Genomic DNA, 23,048 nt, shown 5'->3' with positions numbered 1-23,048 from the left:
TTTTAAATGTGATGCGGTTTTTGCCTCTACCACTCTTTCAGGCAGTGAGTTCCAGACCCCCACAGCCATCTGAGTGAAGAAATTTCTCCTCCACTCCCCTCTAATCCTTCTACCAATAACTTTAAATCTATGTCCCCTGGTTATTGACCTCTACTAAGGGAAATGGATCCTTCCTATCTACTCTATCTAGGCCCCTCATAATTTTATACACCTCAATTAAATCTCCCCTCAGCCTCCTCTGTTCCAAAGAAAACAACCGCAGCCTCGCCAATCTTTCCTTGTGGCTAAAATTCTCCAGTCCTGGCAGCATCTTCATAAATCTCCTCTGTATCCTCTCTAGTGCAGTCACATCTTTCCTGTGATGTGGTGACCAGAACTGTACGCAGTACTCTAGCTGTTGCCTAACTAGTGTTTTATACAGTTCTAGCATAACCCCCCTGCTCTTGTACTCTATACCTCGGCTAATAAAGGAAAACATCTCGTATGCTTTCTTAACCACCTTATCTACCTGTCCTGCTGCTTTCAGGGATCTGTGGACATGCACTCCAAGGTCTCTGTCTCCCATCATTTATTGTGTATTCCCTTGCCTTGTTAGCCCTCCCCAAATGCATTACTTCACACTTCTCTGGATTGAATTCCATTTGTTACTTTTCTGCCCACCTGACTAGCCCATCGATATCTTCCTGCAGTCTGCAGCTTTCTTCCTTACTATCAACCACACGGACAATTTTTGTATCATCTGCAAACTTCTTAATCATGCCCCTTGCATTAAAGTCTAAATCATTGATATATACCGCAAAAAGCAAGGGACCTAGTATTGAGCCCTGCGGAACCCCACTGGAAATAACCTTCCAGTCACAAAAACATCCATTACCCTTTGCTTCCTGCCACTGAGCCAATTTTGGATCCAACTTGCCACTGTCCCTTGGATCCCATGGGCTTTTACTTTTCTGATTAGTTTGCCATGTGTGACCTTGCCAAAAGCCTTACTAAAATCCAGGTAGACTACATCAAACGTACTACCTTCATCGATCCTTCTTGTTACCTACCCTCCTTGTTGCCTATTCAAAAAATTCAATCAAGTCAGACATGACCTTCCCTTAACAAATCCATGCCGACTGTCCCTGATTAATCTGTGCCTTTCTTAATGACGATTAATATTGTCCCTCAGAATTTTTTCCAATAACTTGCACACAACCGAGATTAGGCTGATTGGCCTGTAATTACTCAGTCTATCCCTTTCACTCTTAAACAATGGTACAATGTTAGCAGTCTTCCAGAACTACTCCTGTAGCCAGAGAGGATTGGAAAATGATGGTCAGAGCTTCTGCGATTTCCTCCCTTCTCTTTAACAGCCTGGGATACATTTCATCTGAGCCTGGCGATTTATCTACTTTCAAAGATGCTAAACCCCTTAATATTTCCCCTCTCTCTATGGAGCACTGCAGAGAGAAATGTAAATGTCTGTAGTTGGAATAAAGTGTCATATTCTCCATGGAGGACCAAGTGTGTGACTGAGGAAAAATACACTAGCAATGTGCATGCTGAAAATAAATCTCTCTATCCCATGCAAACTCTGTACAGACCTCCAGGAAAAGGTGAGAAAAAAGACTTCAGCTCTCATCCTTTACCATAAGGGAGGATATACTTGCCATAGAGGGAGTGCAACTAAGGTTCCCCAGACTGATTCCTGGGATGGGGGGATTGTCCTATGAGAGATCGAGTAGACTAGGCCTATATTCTCTGGCGTTTAGAAGAATGAGAGTGATCTCATTGAAATACAAAATTCTTACTGGGCTTGACAGGATAGATGCAGGGAGGATGTTTCTCCAGGCTGGGGAGTCTCGAACCAGGGGTCACAGTCTCTGAATAAGGGGTCGGCCATTTAGGACCGAGATGAGAAATGTCTTCACTCAGAGGGTGGTGAATTTTTGGAATTCTCTATCCCAGAGGGCTGTGGAGGCTCAGTCGTTAAATCTATCGATCTCTGTCTTGAATATACTTTTGAATATTAAGGGAATCCAGGGATAGTTCGGGAAAGTGGAGATGAGGTAAATCATCAGCCATGATCTTATTGAATGGCGGAGCAGGCTCAAAGGGCCAAGTGGCCTACTCCTGCCCCTATTTCTTATGTAAGTGTTATAATTGCAATAAAGGAGTCAAAGATCAGGACAACAAAACATCACTTCCAGAAACGAGATCCAACCTCTAATATAATTAGTATGTCTACCACATTTCCATTGAAAAGTCCTTTCCAGTCCTTTGGCTGTGAAGCTTCTTAATAGAAGTTTCGAATGACACTGCAGTACAGGAAACTCTCGCTTTACCGGCACCTAAATAACCGGAAATCTCTGTTAACTGGCAAAATGCAGGAGTAGGTTCAGGCAAGTTTTACTTCATATTAGTGGCCGTTCCTGGATCTGTGGCCGTGTACCCGGGGTTCCTGCACCTGTTGCTGTGCAACAGGGACGCCTGGATCTGTGGTTGGGGTTCCTGCACCTGTTGCTGTGCAACAGGGACGCCTGGATCTGTGGTTGGGGTTCCTGCACCTGTTGCTATGCAACAGGGACGCCTGGATCTGTGGCAGTGTACGCGGCTCTCTTACCTTTTACTATACCTCTCTGTAATCCGGACTTTTTGATAAACCGGCACCACGTCGGTCCCGGATAAGAGTTTCCTGTACTCTGACAGTTGTAGTTACAGGCTTTGGCCACTGAGTGGCACTGTGCTTTCCCCACAAATTGCTCAAATTTGTGAAAAATATTTCTAACCACCAATTTTGTCCTCATTGAAATTTCAAATGTCCAAAATAAGGGTTTAAAAAAGTTTAAAAAAAATGCATATTTCACAACAACTTGATTCAAATTTACTCATTGTCTTGCAATCCCTTCATTAAAGTTTTATTTGAAAGCCTCAGCCTCTTCCAAAAGCCTGTGCTTGAACTCAATATTTTTGCCTTGAAGTTAGGAGCTGAATTTAGATTATGCAATCTGGACATGTGCAGAGCTCCTCGATTTCCCAGGATGCATCAGTCCCAGGCATTGTTTTGGATTTTTCTTTAGCAGTTTGTCAAAATGATTTAAAGAAAAGCTAGAGAACAAATTTCAAAGGCTTTATTTAGGAAACTTTATTTGGGTTTTTTAAGTGTCTGAGAAATGACTACTAATTACACACCTGTTCTAACTTCTGTATTCAGAAAGCATGTTAAGCTGAGTGTCTTTCCTCATATAATCTTAAATTTTCCAAAAGTTGAATTTCGAAACCAATTAATTGTCTCAGCTGTTTTATTGACAGTTAGAAAAGGTAAATGTTCTAATTGCTTACACAGGAAAAACATGCCGATAGTGAAAAAGGCATAGTGTCCTTCCTTGTTCTAATTTGATTTTTTATTAAACTTTGAATTTTGTGAAAGCAACTACAGGTAGACTACCCTTTATCCGAAAACCTCTTTTTAAAAAAAAAAAAAAACCAAAGGTTTTTTCGGTCAGCGTAAGTCGTGCGCACGACATGACCAGAGTGGCGCCCGACCCCCCGCCGACACCCCCGCCGACTTACGCTGAGCAGACCTGTTGGTGGAAATGCGGAACTTCATTGCATTCCAGGCTAGCAGCGACGGACAAGCCACGACTGCGGACCCCCCCGCCGACCCACCTTCCGAAATCCAAAATTTTCCGAAAACCGAAACACTGCTGGTCCCGAGGTTTTCGGATAAAGGATAGTCTACCTGTATAAAGCCTCTTGAGGTAAATGAATAAAAGGGAGGATTGCAAGAGGTGGGTGAAATGGAAAACATGGTGAAGGGGCCTCTGTACAGAGTAGACTGAAGGCTAATAATGAGTTGGGTGGCAGTGGGGTGGGGGGGATGGTGGTTGAGGTGATTGGGTGAGAGTGTACAGGAGTTCAGCAAGTACGGGGGCTCGGGTGACTGTCTGTGTGGAGTTTGCACATTCTCCCCGTGTTTGCGTGGGTTTTCTCCGGTTTCTTCCCACAGTCCAAAGATGTGCGGGTTAGGTTGATTGGCCATGATAAAAATTGGCCCTTAGTGTTGGGGGGGATTAAATACGCGGGGTTACGGGGATAGGGCTTGGGTGGGATGGCTGTCGGTGTAGGGACCGGGTGCTAGGGTTTGGATGATCAGCCATGATCTCGTTGAATGGCGGAGCAGGCTCGAAGGAGTAGGCCATTCGGCCCTATCTTCTATGTTTCTATGTAAGTAGCTCAAGGGGGAAGAGGCAGGAATAGTGATGGGAGTGAGGAGAGGATAATGAGCAATTGAATCGTAGGGTATGTGCCTGGAGCAAGGTGGGAGTAAAGCACAGTGATTGGAGGAGAGGATGGGAAAGGAGCCACTAAAGGTCATATTTCCTCACACTCCTACCCTGAATGTAGCCTACAGCCATTGATGGCTTCTTTTCCACCACACCACCCACCTCTCCCTGAAAGGAAAGAGGAAAAAGACAGAGAAGCAGAAGAGGACAGAGGTGAATAAAGTTGGGGAAGGAGAAAAAGAAGCAGATGGGAACAGAGAGAAATAACAACACAAATACAACACACTGGTGAGAGACAATGGGGGCAATTTTAACATTAAAAATGGGTGGGTGTGGGTAGTTTGTATTAAAAATCTGAATCCCGACTAGAACCCACCTCCAACCCATCCACTTTGCAAGCAGCCAATCTGCCGCCAGGAGGCAGGATGCCTATTTAAATATTATAACGAGGATGGAAGCCTCTGCATTAACCTGCATTTTGTATTTAACTTTAGTTGGTTGGGTTTTGCAGGCCTCGTAAAACCCACCAGCTAATGCAAGGCGAGGACTGCTGGATCCAGGAGGTAAGTGCCTTTACATTTAGCTCCTCGATCCAGGGTCCCTGCCTAACCCACCCCCCATGATTAGAGACCCCCCGCCTCCAACGAGGCCTCTGATCCTGCCCCCAGGCCTCCCCCTGGCTCTTCTGGCCCTCACCGTGCTGCTCCTGGCCTCTGATCCTCACCCAACCCCCCACCCCCGTGCTGCTGCTTCGGACCCCCATCCCTTCAGACCCCCCCCCCCCACCGCTCCTCCGGCCGCCCTGAGATGATCTTGAGACACTCCGCTCCTCCCGGGTTTCCTGACCGCTTCGGCGCCCCCTTAGCCCCCAACCTGTCTTCCCCATTAAAATTCAGGCCTATATTCTCCTTACTCTTCAACAGCAAAGGAGATTGACTTTTAATATATTGAAAATCTTGGCTGCGTGCACTTTCTATCTGCAAAACCTTATTTCTTGTCACTTTATCACACTTTTGTATCGGCTTTCCCCATTCTACTTTCCTGTGACTTTCAATTCAATTCAAATCGCTTTATTGGCATGACAAGTTACATCTTATGTTGCCAAAGCATCGAAAAACATTCATGTTTGTTCACAAAAATACAGATCTATCCATACAGTGTATAAACGGATATATCCCTGAGTGTATAAATATACTTTCATATAATTTATATATACTCTTATATTTAGTGGTTGTCCCTCTGTTTATGGCAAGCTGTAACATAGTGTGCCGCTAGTGTTATACAATTTCTCTCTTCCCCTAGTTTTAGTGCTGTAATTAGTAGAATTAGTGCTGTAATTACACCCTACCACCAGTGGTGGCGGTGTAGCACCTTGTGCCTCCCAACCCCTGAGCCTGAGCCAACTAATTCTATCTGCTTCTGAAATAACTGCAAATTTTGCTATTTAATTGTAAATAATAGCAAATTACAGTATCACGAATGTATGATTTTAAAATAGGGACTGAATTACCTCTGCATACTCTGGTCCAATTATTCCCTGCTCTCTAGTCCACTTCATCAGAAGATTGAGTGCATTTGCTCTTGGCTCCTCGTATGCAATGCCACAGGAGATCACCTTGTATTATATAAACACTTTGGGGGATTGTGATGTACAAATTGCATTGTGTTTGATATTCACTTGTGAGTTATGCAGCAAGTGTAGCTTGGTTGTTCCTTAAGCTGCTGTTCTCCAAAATGCCATGTATGTAAAAATAGAATAGATTATTTCAGTTTGAGAAATTTAAACTAGAAGTCATTTATAAAATGTCATCACTGTTTTGGGCATTTCTGCACCATATGAAGCCAAACACAGCCCTTTGCTTCAAGTCTCTTCCTATCCCACTCCTGACTTGTCTTTTCCTTCCCACCCCACCTCCTTGCAAATAATTAAAATAAGATCTGCTGTAGAGCAATTCTACTGTGGATAAGGTTATTAACCATAGAAAGGTAATTCCACAGATGCTGCTTCCGCCCTCCACCCCCAGCACCTAAGTTCCTGAACGGGGCTGCTGGCTTACAATCCAGGGACACCAGCAGCCCTCCAGTAAATCACCTAGTGGCCATTCTTGATGTGTCATTTTAGACATTGTACATTGACATGCTACTTAACATGTGGTGGGAGTAGAAACTCATAGCCGAGTCCAGTTGTGTCCTCAATTAACATCCACAATAGAAACTTAGCGGCGGTGAGAGCTGCTTGATAACAATTAGGAATATAAACCCTGGCTTTTTTTGCAGCTTGGGCTGCTGGCACTAATTGTGGTGCTGCTAGTGGCATTTTACATAGCATATATAGCACAGAAACAGGCCATTCGGCCCAACCAGTTCATGCCAGTGTTTATGCTTCACTCGAGCCTCCTGCCTTTCCCCATCTAACTATCAGCATAACCCTCTATTCCCTTCTCCCTCATATGCTATCCAGCCTCCCCTAAAATGCATCTATACTATTCGCTTCAACCACTCCCTATGGTAGCAAGTTCCACATTTTGGCTGAGATTTGCTAACTCGGTACAGACCAAGGAATCTAATCTGCCGCCTTTTGGTCTATGTGGCCATGTTACATGCTGCCTATATCAACTATCACAGGCAAGTGTACTTGGGACTTGCCATTTTATAACGGCCTTTCTGTGCTTCAAGTGCTTATCCCACCCTATATGGCACCATTGAAATGAACCAAAAGACTGACCATGTGGGGAGAGGGGAAAAAATCTTTGTTACACCAGTAGAACTAGTTTGCCATTAATGCACAAATTATCTCTTGCATGCTGGTTAAATGTCTGGCAAAATATATATGCCCAGATATTCCTGTCGCAGGCCTCCCGCGGGCAGAGGGCTGCGATCTGGAAAAATCTGCGCCCTTACCTGAGGGCTCCCGGGAGGCGCACAATTCCGCTGCTGGGCCCATGTATCCCAGAGGTGCAGGTAGTTCGCAGCGTCCCTGGATCACGTGGGCCATGGGGAGCCAATCAGAGAAGGGAATCTCCCTTCATACATTTGACAGGAAGACCTGTCAAATATATGAATGGAGATCACCCCCAAGACATAGTAAAACTTCAAATAAAAAATTTTTTAAATCACATTTTTAAAATGACTTGAAATTACATAAATTAACTAACTATTTTAAACAAAAATTTAAATTTTTGAAAAAAAAATTAGTTTTTAACAGGGCTTACCTTTTTTTAAAGTTTTTTTTAAATGATAAATCAGTGGAAAAAATTATTTTTAAAAACTTTTTTCAACTCTTATCCTGGTAAAAGCAGGCCGTACGCCTGCTTTTACCAGGCGCAAGAATTGTAAGGGTTTTCTGTGGGCAGAGGGTCTCCAAAAAGCGGAACTATCCGCCCGCAGAGGCCCTTCTCCCGGGTAGCCGGAGGATCTGTTGAGAGCTTTCTTGACCGATCGGAAATGCCAGTTTTCAGTGCATGCCTGAAACCGGCATTTCCAATGTCCCTATGGGTGGGTACACAGCGTGTACACACCCGTAGGGATTGGAATATCCGGCCCATATTGTACTCCACTGAGCTAAATGTCTACTAATCTTAGTAGTAAGTGAATTTAACAACTGTTGCAGCATGAAAAATATATGGTCATTTTGAGAACCCTTTAATGGCACACAGCAGCAGGGCACTGTTTCTCAGATCGTAAGAATTAGGAGTAGGTCATATGGCCCTTCGAGCCTAACCACCTTTCAATAAGATTATGGCTGATCTTTGACCTCATCCCCCATATCCCTTGATTCCCAAAAATTATCTATCTCAGCCTTGAATATACTCGACTCAGCATCCACAGCTCTGAGGCAGGGAATTCCAAAGATTCACAACCCTATGAGTGAAGAAATTCCTCCTCATCTCAGTCTTAAATGGCCGACCCCTTATCCCCATCGTTCTAGACTCTCCAGCCAAGGGAAACAACGCCTCAGCATATACCCTGTCAATCCCCCTCAGAATCTTGTATGTTTCAATGAGATCACCTCTCATTCTTCTAAACTCCAAAGATTCTAGGCCCAGTCTACTCAATCTCACCTCATAGGACACCCTTTCATCCCAGGGATCAATCTAGTCAACCTTTGTTGCACCGCCTCTAAGGCATGTATGTCCTTTCTCAGATAAGGATAAACTGCACAGTACTCCAGGTGTGGTCTCACAAGCCCTGTACAATTGTAGTAAGACTTTCTTACTCTTGTACTCCAACCCCCTTGCAATAAAGGCCAACATGCTATTTGCCTTCCTAATTGCTTGCTGTACCTGCATGCTAACTTTGTGTTTCCTTGGTGTGGAGATGCCGGAGTTGGACTGGGGTGGACAAATGTAAGAAGTCACACAACACCAGGTTATAGTCCAACAGCTTTATTTGAAATCACAAGCTTTCGGAGCGCTGCTCCTTCTTCAGGTGAAGTGGAGAAATGCATAAAGACACAGCTTATATAGTCAGAGAATCATGTCAGATGTTTACAGGTAACCTTTCCAACTGCCATTTATCACACCTCGGCAGAGAGATAATCACAGCAGTCAAAGGTGTGAATGGTGTCCAAACAGGTCAGTCAGGGAAACATTACATCAAAGAACAATGAGGTGGGGTCACAAGGGGTCAAACATTGCAGATGCTGGGGTCTGTATGGAAAAACAAAAAAAGACAAAAAACATTTTTTTGGGCTGGAAATCACAGCAGGTCCGGCCGCATCTGTGTAGCGTGAACAAGACATTGGCTTGTTCTCTCTACACAGATGCGGCCGGACCTGCTGTGATTTCCAGCCAAAAAAAATGTTTTTTGTCTTGTTTTTCATACAGACCCCAGCATCTGCAATATTTGACCCCTTGTGACCCCACCTCATTGTTCTTTGATGTAATGTTTCCCTGACTGACCTGTTTGGACACCATTCACACCTTTGACTGCTGTGATTATCTCTCTGCTGAGGTGTGATAAATGGCAGTTGGAAAGGTTACCTGTAAACATCTGACATGATTCTCTGACTATATAAGCTGTGTCTTTATGCATTTCTCCACTTCACCTGAAGAAGGAGCAGCGCTCCGAAAGCTTGTGATTTCAAATAAAGCTGTTGGACTATAACCTGGTGTTGTGTGACTTCTTACATTTGTGTTTCCTGTATGAGGACACCTAAATCTCTCTGATCACCAACATTTATTAGTTTCTCACCATTTTAAAAAAATTTCTGTTCCTACCAAAGTAAATAACCTCTCAATTCCTCACATTATACTCCATCTGCCACCTTATTGCACACTCACTTAACATGTCTATATCCCTTTGCAGGCTCTGTGTCCTCCTCGCAGCTTACCTTCCCACCTAGCTTTGTATTGTCAGCAAACCTAGATACATTGCATTTGGTCCCTTCATCTAAGTCTTTTAATATAGATTGTAAATAGCTGAGGCCCAAGCACTGATCCTTGCGGCACCCCTAGTTACAGCCTGCCAACTGTAAAATGACCCGTTTATCTCTACTCTGTTTTCTGTCCATTAACCAATCCTCTACCCATGCTACTATATTATCCCCAACCACATGAGCACTTATCTTGCATAGCAACCTTTTATGTGGCACCTTATCGAATGCCTTTTGGAAATGAAATATACTACATCCACTGGTTCCCCTTTACCCTGCTAGTTATTACCTTTATAAAAAAAAAATTCCAATAAATTTGTTAAACACGATTTCCCTTTCATAAAACCATGTTGACTCTGTCTAATCAGATTATGATTTTCTAAGTGCCCTGTTACCACTTCCTTAATAATGGATTCCAGCATTTTCCTGACGACTGATGTCGGTATAACAGGCCTGTAGTTCCCTTTACATTTGCTACCTTCCAATCTGTTGGGACCGTTCTAGAATCAAGGTAATTTTGGAAGATCACAACCAATGCATCCACTAGCTCTGCAGCTACCTTTTTTTAACCTTAGGATGTAGGCCATGAGGTCCTGGGGATTTGTCGGCTTTTAGTCCCGTTAGTTTCTCAAGTACTTTTTCTCTACTGATATTAATTACTTTAAGTTCCTCACTCTTATTAGCCCTTGGTTCCTGCTATTTTTGGTATGCTTTTTGTGCCCTCTACTGTGAAGACCGATACATAATATTTGTTTAAAGTCTCTGCCATTTCCTTATTCCCCATTATAATTTCACCTGTCTCAGCCTCCAAGAGACTGATGCTTGCTTTTGCTACTCTCTTCCTTTTTACATACTTGTAAAAGCTCTTAGTCTGTTTTTATATTTCTTGCTAGTTTACTCCTATTTTTCTCCTTTTTTTACCAATTTCTTTGGTCATCATTTGCTGGTTTCTAAAGGTCTCCTAATTCTCAAGCCTACTATTCCTCGCAACATTATAAGCCTCTTTTAATCTAATACTATCCTTAACTTCTTTAGTTAGCCGTGGATGGATCACTTTTCCAGTGGGGTTTTTATTTCTCAACGTAATGTATATTCATTGAAAATTTTAGAATATTTCTTTAAATGTTTGCCACTGCTTATCTACCGTCATACCTTTTAATCTAATTTCCCAATCTATCTTGGCTAACTCGCCCCTCATACCTATGTAATTGGCTTTATTTAAGTTTAAGACTCTCATTTCCAACTGAAGTATTTCACTGTCAAACTCAAGTGAAATTTTATCATATTATGATCACTCTTCCCCGCAGGATCCTTTACTCTGAGACTAATTAATCCTGTCTCATTACACAATACAAGATCTAAAATGGTCTGTTCCCTGGTTGGCTCCATGACGTATTGTTTTTGGAAGCTGTCTCAAATGCCTTCCATGAACTCATCCTCCAGGCTACCTTTGCCAATTTGATTTGCCCAGTCTATATGAAAATTAAAGTTCCCCATGATTATTGTATTACCATCATTGCAAGTTCCTATTATTTGTTGATTAATACTCTGGTGTACTTGATCACTAAGAAGCCAGACTGAGTTCGGTGAAGGATCACACAATATAAATTTTACACATTCTGTTTGTAACTTAATGGACAGAATAACATTTTAGTCAAGAGCTTTATAAACCAGAGAACATTTTCTACTTTAAATAATTGTTCATTGACAAATAATCTTCAGCTGCAAATGTGGCTTTGTGAGCCACTCAAATCAAATCAGAAAATGTGAGTAAACTAGTAAAAGTCATAAACAGATTGTAAAAGCTTCTATAGATATGTAAAAGGAAAAGATTAGTTAAAGTAAACGCGAGTCCCTTAGCGGCTGAGATAGGAGAAATTATAATAGAAACATAGACATAGAAAAATAGGAGCCGGAGTAGGCCCTTCGAGCCTGCTCCGCCATTCTTGTCTGAGCTTAAAACATTAAGGGCTAAAAATTTGTGTCTTCAGCGTCATAAGTTAACGTCATGAGAGGCTTCAAGGGCCATGGGGAGAGATCCCCTCTCATTCTTCTAAGCTCTAGTGAATACAGGCCTAGTCGACCCAATCTCTCCTCATACGACAGTCCTGCCATCCCAGGAATCAGTCTGGTGAACCTTTGCTGCGCTCCCTCTATGGCAAGTATATCCTTTCTTGGGTAAGGAGACCAAAACTGCACATAGCACTCCAGGTGTAGTCTCGCCAAGGCCCTGTGTAACTGTAGTAAGACATCCTTGCTCCTGTACTCCAAATCCTCTTGTAATGAAGGCCAACATACCATTTGCCTTCCTAACTGCTTGTTGCACCTGCATGTTTGCTTCAGTGACTGCTGTACAAGAACACCCAGGTCCCTTTGTACATCAACATTTCCCAATCTATCACCATTTAAATAATACTATGCTTTTTTTCTGTTTTTCCTACCGAAGTGGATAACTTCACATTTATCCACGTTATACTGCATCTGCCATGTATTTGCCCACTCACTCAACTTGTCTAAATCGCCTTGAAGCCTCTTTGCATCCTCCTCACAACCCCACCGAGTTTCATGTCATCAGCAAACTTGGAAATATTACATTTGGTTCCCTCATCCAAATCATTGATATATATTGTGAATAGCTGGTGCCCAAGCACTGATCCCTGCGGTACCCCGCTAGTCACCGCCTGCCACCCCGAAAAAGACCCATTTATTCCTACTCTGTTTCCTGTCTGTTAACCAATTTTCAATCCATGCCAGTATATTACCCTCAATCCCATGTGCTTTAATTTTGCACACTATCCTCTTATGTGGGACTTTATCAAAGGCCTTCTGAAAATCCAAATACACCACATCCACTGGTTCTCCCTTATCTATTCTACCAGTTACATCCTCAAAAAACTCCAGTAGGTTTGTCAAACATGATTTCCCTTTTGTAAACCCATGTTGACTTTGTCTAATCCTGTTGATATTTTCTAAGTGTCCTGTTATCACATCCTTTATAATAGACTCTAGCATTTTCCCTACTACTGATGTTAGGCTAACTGGTCTGTAGTTCCCTGTTTTCTCCTTTTTTTAAATAGTGGGGTTACATTTGCCACCCTCCAATCTGCAGGAACTGTTCCATAATCTATAGAATTTTGGAAGATGACAACCAATGCATCCACTATTTCCATGGCTACCTCTTTTAGTACTCTGGGATGCAGATTATCAGGCCCTGGGGATTTATCAGCTTTCAGTCCCATTAATTTATCCAGCACTTTTTTTTTTTACTAATACTAATTTCCTTTAATTCCTCTTTCTCACTAGACCCTTGGTTCCCTAGCATTTCTGGGAAGTTATTTGTGTCCTGTTCCATGAAGACAGAACCAAAGTATTTGTTTAATTGCTCTGCCATTTCCTTGTTCCTCATTATAAATTCTCCCATTTCTGACTGTGTAAGGTCTTCACTACTCATTCATTTTACTGTACATACTTGTAGAAGCTTTTACAGTCCGCTTTAATGTTCCTTGCACGTTTACACTTGTACTCTAATTTTTTCCCCTCTTAATCAATCTCTTGGTCCTTTTTTGCTGAACTCTAAACTGCTCCCAATCCTCAGGCTTGCTGCTTTTTATGGCAACTTTATATGACTCTTTGGATCTAATATCCTTAATTTCTTTTTGTTATCTATGGTTGGGCCGCTTTTCCTTTTGTGTTTTTGCGCCAGAAAGGAATGTGTAACTGTTGCAATTCATGCATTCGTTCCTTAAATGTTAGCCATTGCCTATCCACTTTTAATGAAGCTCCCCAATCTATCATAGCCAACTCACCCCTCATACCTTCGTAGTTTCCTTTGTTTAGATTTAGGACCCTAGTTTCGGATTGTGGAATAAGGAAATGGCAGAGACATTAAATGAATACTTTGTATCGTCTTCATGATAGAAGACACCAATAACATTCCGGAAATAGCGGGTTAACCAAGGGTCTAGCAAGAATGAGGAACTTAAAGAAATTAGTATTACAGGAAACTTTGTTATATCCGGCACCGACCGGACCGAGCTGTTGCCGATCTATCAAAACTGCCGGACATACAAAGTTAATGTTGAAGCATACGGAGGTTTTCATCTCCGTATCTGACAACAAACACTGTTGCTTAGCAACAGTGTTTGTTAACAGTCGGCCCGTACCTTGGAAGCGTCTCTGTCGCTTAGCAACAGCTTTAGAGAGACTTTCCAGAGCCCGACTGTTGGGGGGAAAAAAAAAAACTAACAAAACGGCTCCTGATTTCTGCCGGTAGATCGAGGTTTCTGGACATACAACCTCCGGATAAACCAAAGTTTCCTGTAGTAAAGAAATTGTACTGGAGAAATTCATGGGACTAAAAATTGACAAGTCCTCTGGATCTGATGGCCTACATCCTAGAGTTTTTAAAGAGGTAGCTGCAGAGATAGTGGATGCATTGGTTTTGATCTTCCAGAATCCCTAGATTATAGAACGGCTCCCATGGATTGGAAGGTTGTAAATGTAACCCCGCTATTCAAGAAAGGAGGGAGAGAATATAGAGGGAATATAGACCAGTTAGCCTGACATCCGTTGTAGGAAAAATGCTAGAATCTATTATTAGGGACGTGGTAACAGGGCACTTAGAAAATCATAATATGATTGGGCAGAGTCAACACGGATTTATGAAAGGGAAATTATGTTTGACAAATTTAATAGCGGCCCGGAACTTACAGGTCCTTTAATGGCGTACGCCGTTGTAGGTGCTGTGAATGGCCCCGCAAGTTCTAAGCTTCCGCATGCGATGCACATGCGCGAAAACCCGGAACTTGCGATCTGTCAAGTTTCTCCTCGACAGATCGTCCACATCCGCTGTAAATTCACTTTTGCTGGCGCAGAGTTGGGCTATTTGCCTAACTACTGCTCAGCGAATACCCACAAAACCCTTATGCCTGGTAAAAGCAGGTAATGGTTAAAATAATTTTTTTAAAATTATTTAAACATTCACTTGCATTTAAAATGAGTTTAGGTAAAGTTTGTCCCGTTTAAAAATGTTTAAATTTATTCAAAATTATTTTTTTATTTTAAATGTTTAATTAAAGGGTATTTTAATTAACTTAGAACCTGTGATCATTTATTTTAATTTCAGTTTTGTGGAATTGTATTTTAGGTGATTCCTATTCATGCTTATGGGGATTCTGTACGTGAATGGATTCCCCATCAGCATCATAGGAATCCCCCTTTGTCATTGGTTGGCCTGACCCACGTGATCCCAGGGACTCTTGCGAACCACTGTGATCCCAGGGACTCTTGCGAACCACTGTGATCCCAGGGACTCTTGCGAACCACTTGCATCCCTGTGGGTTCCGTGGGCCTTTACACAGGCGTACGCCAGCAGGCCCAGGACCGCAAGAGTCCGAAGCTCTGGAGATGCAAGGCGAGTACGGAGTTTTCTTTCAGTTCAGAGGCGTCCGCGTAATAATGTAATTATGAGAGATAGTTATTTGTGTTTTGTTTCAGTATAATTTCCAAGGGATTGGGATTGTTTACCCAGAGACTCCGTTTCAACTACACAAAGTTGTGTGTTTAAGATTATGCAGACGGGTAGACAAAACTACATCAGTTTGAGGCTGTGCTGTGCTCAAGTGTTTTAAGAAAAAGTTGCTTCTGTTATAAAGTCAGTGTTCAAAGAGTAAGTGAGTGGTAGCCATTATTTTATTTATCAAGAAGGGTAGTGAAGGGCATGATTCACTTTCATACTATATCCTGTTAATTTACCTTTTTTTAATCAATAAATCAGCGATGGTAATACAGAGAAGTACAATACGGAAGCTGGCCATTCAGCCCAATCAGTCCATGTTGACATTTACCCTTACCGTGAGTAAATAGTTCTAATGATACTCACTCTCAGCCTAATGAATTTTCATTGTACTTTTTTTTAATGAAGCCTCGATACTGCACACGGGTCAGTTCTGGGGCTACTTCTGTTCACTGTATATCAATGATTTGGATACAGGCCAAGAGGGAGTCACGTCAAAATTTGCTGATGATACCAAAGGAGGCCTAGTTAATTCTTTAGAAGACCAAAGGAAGCTGCAAAGCGGCTTATTAAGCTTGTATACAGGCTCATCATTACCTCTTGGTTTTTATATCGTATCCCTCTTGAGACAAAACCTAGAATTCTGTTGCTTTTTTTTACAGCTTTATCAATCTGAGGTGCTGCTTTTAATGTCCTGTGAACCTGTACCTCTAAATCCCTCTGCTCTTCCACAGCACTGAGCCTACTTCCATTCAGCATATAATTACTGCTGTTATTCGGTGTCAAATTTTTTGTCTTCTAATACTCCTGTGAAGCGCTTTGGGATGTTTTACTACGTTAAAGGCACTATATAAATACAAGTTATTTTTTTAACCAAAATGCATTACCGCACACTTAATGACATTGGATTCTACCTGCTATTTTTTAGCCCATTCTGTCATCTTATCAATATCTTTTTTGCAACTTCTTTGATCTTCTAAAGAATTAACTATGCCTCCTACTTCGGTATCATCTGCAAATTTTAACGCCACTCTCTCTCTGCCTGTATCCAAATCATTGCTATACCCATTGAACAGAAGTGGAACACCAGCACCCATTTCCAACCACTTTGGAAAAACTGTCCTTAACTCTTATTCTGTTTTCTTCCTTCTAACCAACTTTTAATCCAGTTCACTATCCTCCCCTAATTCCATACCCCTTAATCTTCCCATGTAATCTCCCATATCAAAGGCTTTCCTAAAGTCCAAATCCACTGCATTTCCCCCATCTACCATATCTATTACCTCCTTAAATAATCATATGAAGTTTGTCAAGCAAGATAGTGCCTTTTGAAATCCATGCTGGCTACTTCTAACTCTTCTCTCAGTCTGATGGTGTATATACAGTATGCTTGTTGTAAAAAGGAGAATCACACTGTAGTACTTGATACTTTTCGATCGTTGGTGTACAGAGTAAGGGTTCTCGGTTATGATCTGTTGGTCTCCTCATTCACCTAGAAATTGGGCAGGTCAGATTGTAAACTATGCAAGGTCCGCTTATGGGAAAGATTATGACTGAATCTGCAAAAATATTTGCGTAAAGCCGTGCACGTCTTGATTTTCTGTATTTTTCCGAAATTTTTGTTCAGGAAATGCACCAATGCCAGTTATGTCTCATGCAATTATGGATGAACAATTTTATAGGGTAGCTTTTTCTTGGCCAGTCACATGATTAATGCAAATTAGAACCATGAAAGAATTACCACAGATTTATAATTGCTATGTAGCTTTTTTGGGCAAATGGGATTTCTTTGATATCAATTGTAAATGTCAGATTGAGGAACTAACCTAGTTTCAAACCAAAGTGGACTTATGGGGTGTTATGTGGTCTGTCTTTATGAAGGAGAGTGATTGATGCAACATTCATACATTGGTTGTTGATAGGAGCAGATAACCAGAAGTAATGTTACAAGAGAAATGTTTCAGAACTACTGTTCCCACAGGAGCGGCATGCATGTTTTATTATGTACAGTGCATAAGAGCACTTAGACTGCAGGCTATCCTGGGGATAGGTGATGCAAAATGTGTTGATCATATTCGTCATTTGCACTTGCAGCCTTACATCAGAATAAAATTTATAGATGCAGTGCTGTAATTTTATAAGTGTATACACAAAAAAAATGTTTCAAGCATTTTGTAAATAGTATAAAAATATTCAAGTAGGGCTTGGCCACATCACAGTATGCAATGGTTTTCAATAGAAACTCCACTTAAAGTAGCAGCGATTACACCTATTCCCTTTTTCTTTGGAACTCCTTACCTCTTTCCCTACCTTCTGCAGGCTTTTAAAAGCCCCTCTATGTCACCTAACCACTACTGCTTCACAAGATAGGTACAGATGAGCAAGGCTATTTGGCCCAGGTTAGCACATTCATTCAGGACGAGCATATAGCCCCCTCCTTCATTACAGTAACTAAATCTTTTTTGACTCATCCTAGGCATTTTCCCCCCAGCCTATTGGGAAATCCACCCACAATGAGCAATCTTCATGTGCAGAACTTCCTGACATGACCTTATCCCATCTCTCCTTTTCAACCTCAGTGGTGTCTTTTGTAAAGTCCGCGCCTCAATAATACACTGACTTCGGGAGAACAGTTTACAGGTACTTTACTGAACAGGAGGCAGCGTCAGACTGAAACTACAGAAGCCTGCTAGGGCCTTTTATACAGGGGTGGTCACTGCCGGTACTGCAGTCTAAGACCAGTTATTCCCTTAAAGGTACATACACAACAATTCCTCCCCTTTTAGATAAACAGTACATAACATTCATTTAACAACTAAATAATAACTAATTACAATTGCAATTTTCTCAGTAATATATACATCAACTGAAATAGTCATTTATAAGTTCAGTCTTTGAGGAGGCTTCCTGATCCGGACTGGATAGCGCCTTTCTCGAGTATCCTGTTCTGGCGGTGGAGTCAATTCTGGCTCATTGTCATTGGTTGGTTCGTCAGCTTCCAATACCCCTGCTTCTGAGGTAGACGCAATCTGTACTTCGGGCTCATTACCAGGTGCACATGCTTGTGGTACAGGTTTGGCTTGTTCCTGTGACTCTAGAATCTGGTCAGCATGGCGTCTCACAATGCTCTTGCCAACGTCCACTGTGTACATTAGTGGTCCCTGCTGTGTGCATATCGTTCCTGGCTGCCATTTTTCTGTTCGGTAGTCGCGGGCCAAGACTGGTTGCCCTATCTTGAAGCTCCTGGTTGGCTTCTCATTTATGTGCTGGAACTGCTTATCCTCAACATCTCTTATGTTTGGTTTGAGCAAATCCAAGCGACATCTTAGTCTCCGGTTGAAAAACAGTACGGCTGGAGTTTGGTTGGTTACTGCATGTGTCGCATTCCGGTAAGCAAACAAGAAGTTATCCACCTTGTGTTGCAGTGGTATGTCGTCATTATACATTGCCTTTATGGCCTTTTTTAAAGGTCTGAACAAACCGTTCAGCCAATCCATTTGTGGCTGGATGATATGGGGCAGATGTGTAATGTTTCACCCCATTATTCTTCAGGAACCTCCGGAAATCCTCAGACACAAACTGTGGGCCATTGTCGGAACAAATCTGTTCTGGCAACCCATTCCTGGCGAAGATGGTCCTTAGGACTGTTAAGTCTGTGTGTTATATTGAGAATTACTACACAGACCACAAGAGTAAATTTTAACAGGTCTTTACTAGTCGAAGGTCAGGGCGGAATTGCCCAATAAATCATTACACAGCACTTGTATACCGGTGTGGTCACCACCGGTATTACAGTATACAGCAGCCAAGATAAAGTAGTGCAACTCTTAAAATAGTTCTCTTAAAGGTGGAACGGTTACATACACCACAATCCTCCCTTTTTAGCTTAACAGTATATATTCCCCATTAACATAAAATAATAACATATATACACAACTTCATGTACCACAGTTCGCAGATTCAGTCTCTCTGGAGGCTTCCTGACTCGGTCCGGATAACGCCTCGGTGGTGTAGTAGTTTTCGGTGGTGTAGTAGGTTCTTTTGGCAAGGTCGATTCGGCTTGAATGCTAGTGTCTGGTTCATCTGATTCCAGTATCACCGGATCGGAGATAGATATTATGGGTATCTCTGCTTCATCATTAGGAGTATAGAGTTGTGGAGTAGATTGTCCCTTTTCGGATGACTCTATAATCTGGTCAACATGGCGCCTTATTATGCTTTCACCAATGTCCACGGTATACATCAGCGGTCCTAGTCGTGTGCAAATAGTTCCAGGCTGCCATTTCTCGGTACGGTAGTCCCGGGCCAAAACTTGTTGACCTATCTGGAAGGTTCTAGTTGGCCTTTCATTCATGCCTTGAAATTGCCGGTTCTCTACGTCCCTTCTGATATTTGGCTTGATCAAATCCAGCCGGCATCTTAGTCTTCTATTGAAAAACACCATGGCGGGAGTTTGGTTTGTAACCGCATGTGTTGCATTCCTGTACGCCAACAAGAAGTTATCTACCTTATGTTGTAGATTTATGTCTTCATTACCCATGGCCTTTATGGCCTTCTTGAAGGTCTGGACAAACCTTTCAGCTAATCCATTGGTGGCAGGATGGTATGGGGCGGACGTGTAGTGCTTAACCCCATTGTTTCTTAAGAACTTCCTGAATTCTTCGGACAAAAATTGCGGTCCATTATCAGAACAGATCTGTTCCGGCAGCCCATTCCTGGCAAATATGGTCCTTTAATACTGTGATGGTTTTTTCCGTGGTGGTGGAGGACATCTTTATTGCCTCCGGCCACTTGGAGTGTGCATCCACCGCGATTAAGAACATTGAGTCCATAAATGGACCAGCAAAGTCGACATGTACCCTTTGCCATGGAGATGAGGGCCACTCCCATGGATGTAGAGGGGCTTGTGGTGGGGCGTTTTGGACCTTCTGGCATCCTAGACAGCTCTTGGTCATTTCTTCGATGTCTCCATCGATACCTGGCCACCACACAAACGCTCTGGCTAGGTTCTTCATTTTTACTCCACCCAGATGCCCCTCGTGAAGCTCCTTTAGCACTTTATGCTGGAGTTTGGGTGGAATCACCACTCTGGATCCACACATCAAGGTTCCTCGGCACACTGACAGCTGCTCTCTTCTTTGCGAGAATGCTGGCAACAGTGGTTCGCCATGTGCTGGCCATCCCTTCACTGTTAAATCGTAGACTCGTGAGAGTCGGGTCATTTCTCGTTTCCTTTTCGATGGTAGAATTTGTTACTGGTAGACATTCCACTATGGTTGAGTGGAACATCTCCACTGGGTCCACTGTAGGCGCCTCTTCTACCGTTGGCAACGGTAGGCGCGATAAACCGTCAGCATTCCCATGCTGTTTTGATCCTTTGTATTCTATGTCATATTGGTGTGCCCCTAGGAAAAGGGACCACCTCTGTAGCCTTTGCGCTGTCATAATGGAAACGCCCTTTTTAGGGTTGAATATGGATACCAACGGCTGGTGGTCTGTCAGCAGTGTAAACTTCTGGCCCTGCAGGTAATGATTAAACTTCTTTACTCCCCACACCAGGCTGAGAGCCTCCCTATCTATCTGAGCATAGTTGCGCTCAGCGGAGGTCAATGATCTGGATGCAAATGCGACTGGCCTTTCCGAGCCATTTGGCAACTTGTGCGAGAGTACTGCTCCAATACCATAAGGAGAAGCATCACAAGCTAAACGAATAGGTAGCGTTGGGTTAAAGTGAGCCAACACTTCCTCTGAGGTGATCAATGCCTTGCTTTTGCGAAAGGCCTTCTTACAGTCCTCGCTCCACTTCCATGGTACTACTTTCTGCAAAAGAGCATTCAGCGGGTGCAGCACTGTGGATAGATTTGGCAGAAACTTATGGTAATAGTTAATCAACCCTAGGAACGACCTCAACTGGGATACATTTTCCGGAGCGGGAGCCTTCACAACAGCTTCGATCTTGTCAGGTGACTTGTGCAGCCCCTCCTGGTCAATGACATGACCACAGTACGAGATCCGTTTCTGAAAGAACTCACATTTCTGGCGATTAACTCGAAGGCCATATTCCTTCAACCTGGTGAGCACCAGTTTCAAATTTGCAAGGTGTTCCTCATCGTCATCTCCTGTAATCAGGATATCGTCCAAGTAACATTGAGTACTTGGAATTCCCTGTAATACCTGCTCCATGGCCCTCTGCCAAATTGCTGGAGCCGAAGCCACTCCAAAAAAACAGTCTATTATCGATACAAGCCTCTGTGCGTGTTGAGTGAGATACTGGCGCGACTCTTCCTCAACTTCCATCTAAGTACGCTTGCGCCAGGTCTATCTTGGTGAAGTGTTTCCCGCCAGACAATGAAGCAAAGATATCCTCAATCCGTGGAAGCGGATATTGCACCGTGTGAAGCACCGGATTAACTGTGATCTTGAAGTCTCCACAGATGCGGACCTTCCCCGGTTCCCCTGGCTTGTTACTCGATGAACGCTTCATGACTGGAACAATGGGCGTGGCCCACTCACTCCAGTCCACCTTAGACAGTACTCCTGAACGTTCAAGCCCTTCCAGCTCAGCTTCCACAGCAGGTCGTATCGCATAAGGTACCGGTCTGGCTTTGAAAAATTTTGGGTTTGCATGTTCTGCAATCTTGATTTTTGCCTTAATTCCTCTGTGTTCCCAGTCCCTGTTGGAACACCTCCTTAGCCTCATCCAATATTCTGGACAATCGTTCAGGTTTGACATTTTTTTTCCCGGAATCTACCGTTATTGCTTTTAGGGAGTGCCAGTCCATATTTATTTTCCTGATCCACTCCCGTCCCAGAAGTGGTGGACCTCCCTCAGGTAGTACATATATGTCCATTCCTTGGTGTTCTTTGCCCTTGTGTACCACCTTGACTTTTATCTTTCCGATGGGGTATACTTTTTGCCCCGTGTATGTCTGCAATACTATCTCCGTATCCCGTAGGGGAATATGTGTGAATAACCTTTTGTAATCTTGCTTATTCATGACCGTCAATGCCGATCCGGTGTCCAATTCCATCTTCACTTGGACTCCTGCTATCTGAAGTGTGACCCAGATAGTTTGTCGGTCAGCTTCCTTACTCACATTGTGAATTCTCAGACTACCCAGTTCCTTGCTGTTGGAGTCTGAATCCGAATCCTGTTCATCCGAACTCTTCTCAGCCACCTTATGTACCTTTCTGCACTTTTCCTGCGGTGACTTTTTGTTGCTGGTCTTCTTTCCTGGCCGGCATACTTTAGCTATGTGACCAAGCTTGCCACATTTTCTACATTCCTGGTTTTTAAACCAGCATTGGTTCTGATCGTGTGTTGTCTTTCCACAACGATAACATTTCGTTGTACCCAAAGCCATTTGATCTACGCTGAGTACCGCTGCATTTCCGCAGTGCCTCTCGCTGCAGCTTCGTGCGATGCTGCAATAGTGACAGCCTTATCAAGTGTAAGATCATTCTCTTCAAGCAGCCGCTTTTGTGTTCCTTCTTTCGACAATCCACACACGAATTTGTCTCTCGGTGCCTCTGTCAGTCTTTCCCCAAACTGACAGTATTTCGCTAGCTTACGCAGTTCAATTAAAAACTCCGCGTTGCTTTCCTCTTTCAGTTGCGTTCTCGCATAGAATTTAAATCGTTCCGCTAACATCAGCGGTGTGGGGTTCAAATGATTTTTCAGAACAGCAACAATTTTAGCGAAAGTCTGATCCGCCGGTTTAGCTGGTGATAGAAGATGCTTCAATAGCCCGTATGTCTTTGCACCCATTGAGTTTAGTAAGGTTAGTGCTTTATCTTCATCTGATATTTTATTTGCCTTACAATATATCTCTGCGTTCTACATACGTGGCCCAATCTTCAACATCGGGATCGAAATCGTTGCTGTTACCAC

General features: G+C 42.8%; 1 protein-coding gene across 7 annotated transcripts in view; it reads left to right on the top strand.

Annotated features, from left to right (window-relative positions):
* Positions 1 to 23,048, top strand: part of ttc1 (tetratricopeptide repeat domain 1) — a 91,325-nt gene that overhangs the window by 13,945 nt on the left and 54,332 nt on the right. Inside the window, exon 7 of one of the 7 annotated variants that reach the window (XR_015079321.1) lies at positions 15,419 to 15,495. The exons of the other annotated variants lie outside the window; for them this stretch is intronic. The gene's annotated coding sequence lies outside the window, so the exon portion shown is untranslated. The remainder of the gene's footprint in view (positions 1 to 15,418; positions 15,496 to 23,048) is intronic. 7 annotated transcript variants of the gene reach the window in all.

Source organism: Somniosus microcephalus, chromosome 8 (genome assembly GCF_052327205.1).
Source record: "Somniosus microcephalus isolate GS21.2 chromosome 8, FLI_Smic_1.0, whole genome shotgun sequence".
Classification (NCBI taxonomy): domain Eukaryota; kingdom Metazoa; phylum Chordata; class Chondrichthyes; order Squaliformes; family Somniosidae; genus Somniosus; species Somniosus microcephalus.
The sequence above is the reverse complement of the archived record's forward strand: the minus strand, read 5'-3'. Positions and strand labels throughout refer to the sequence as shown.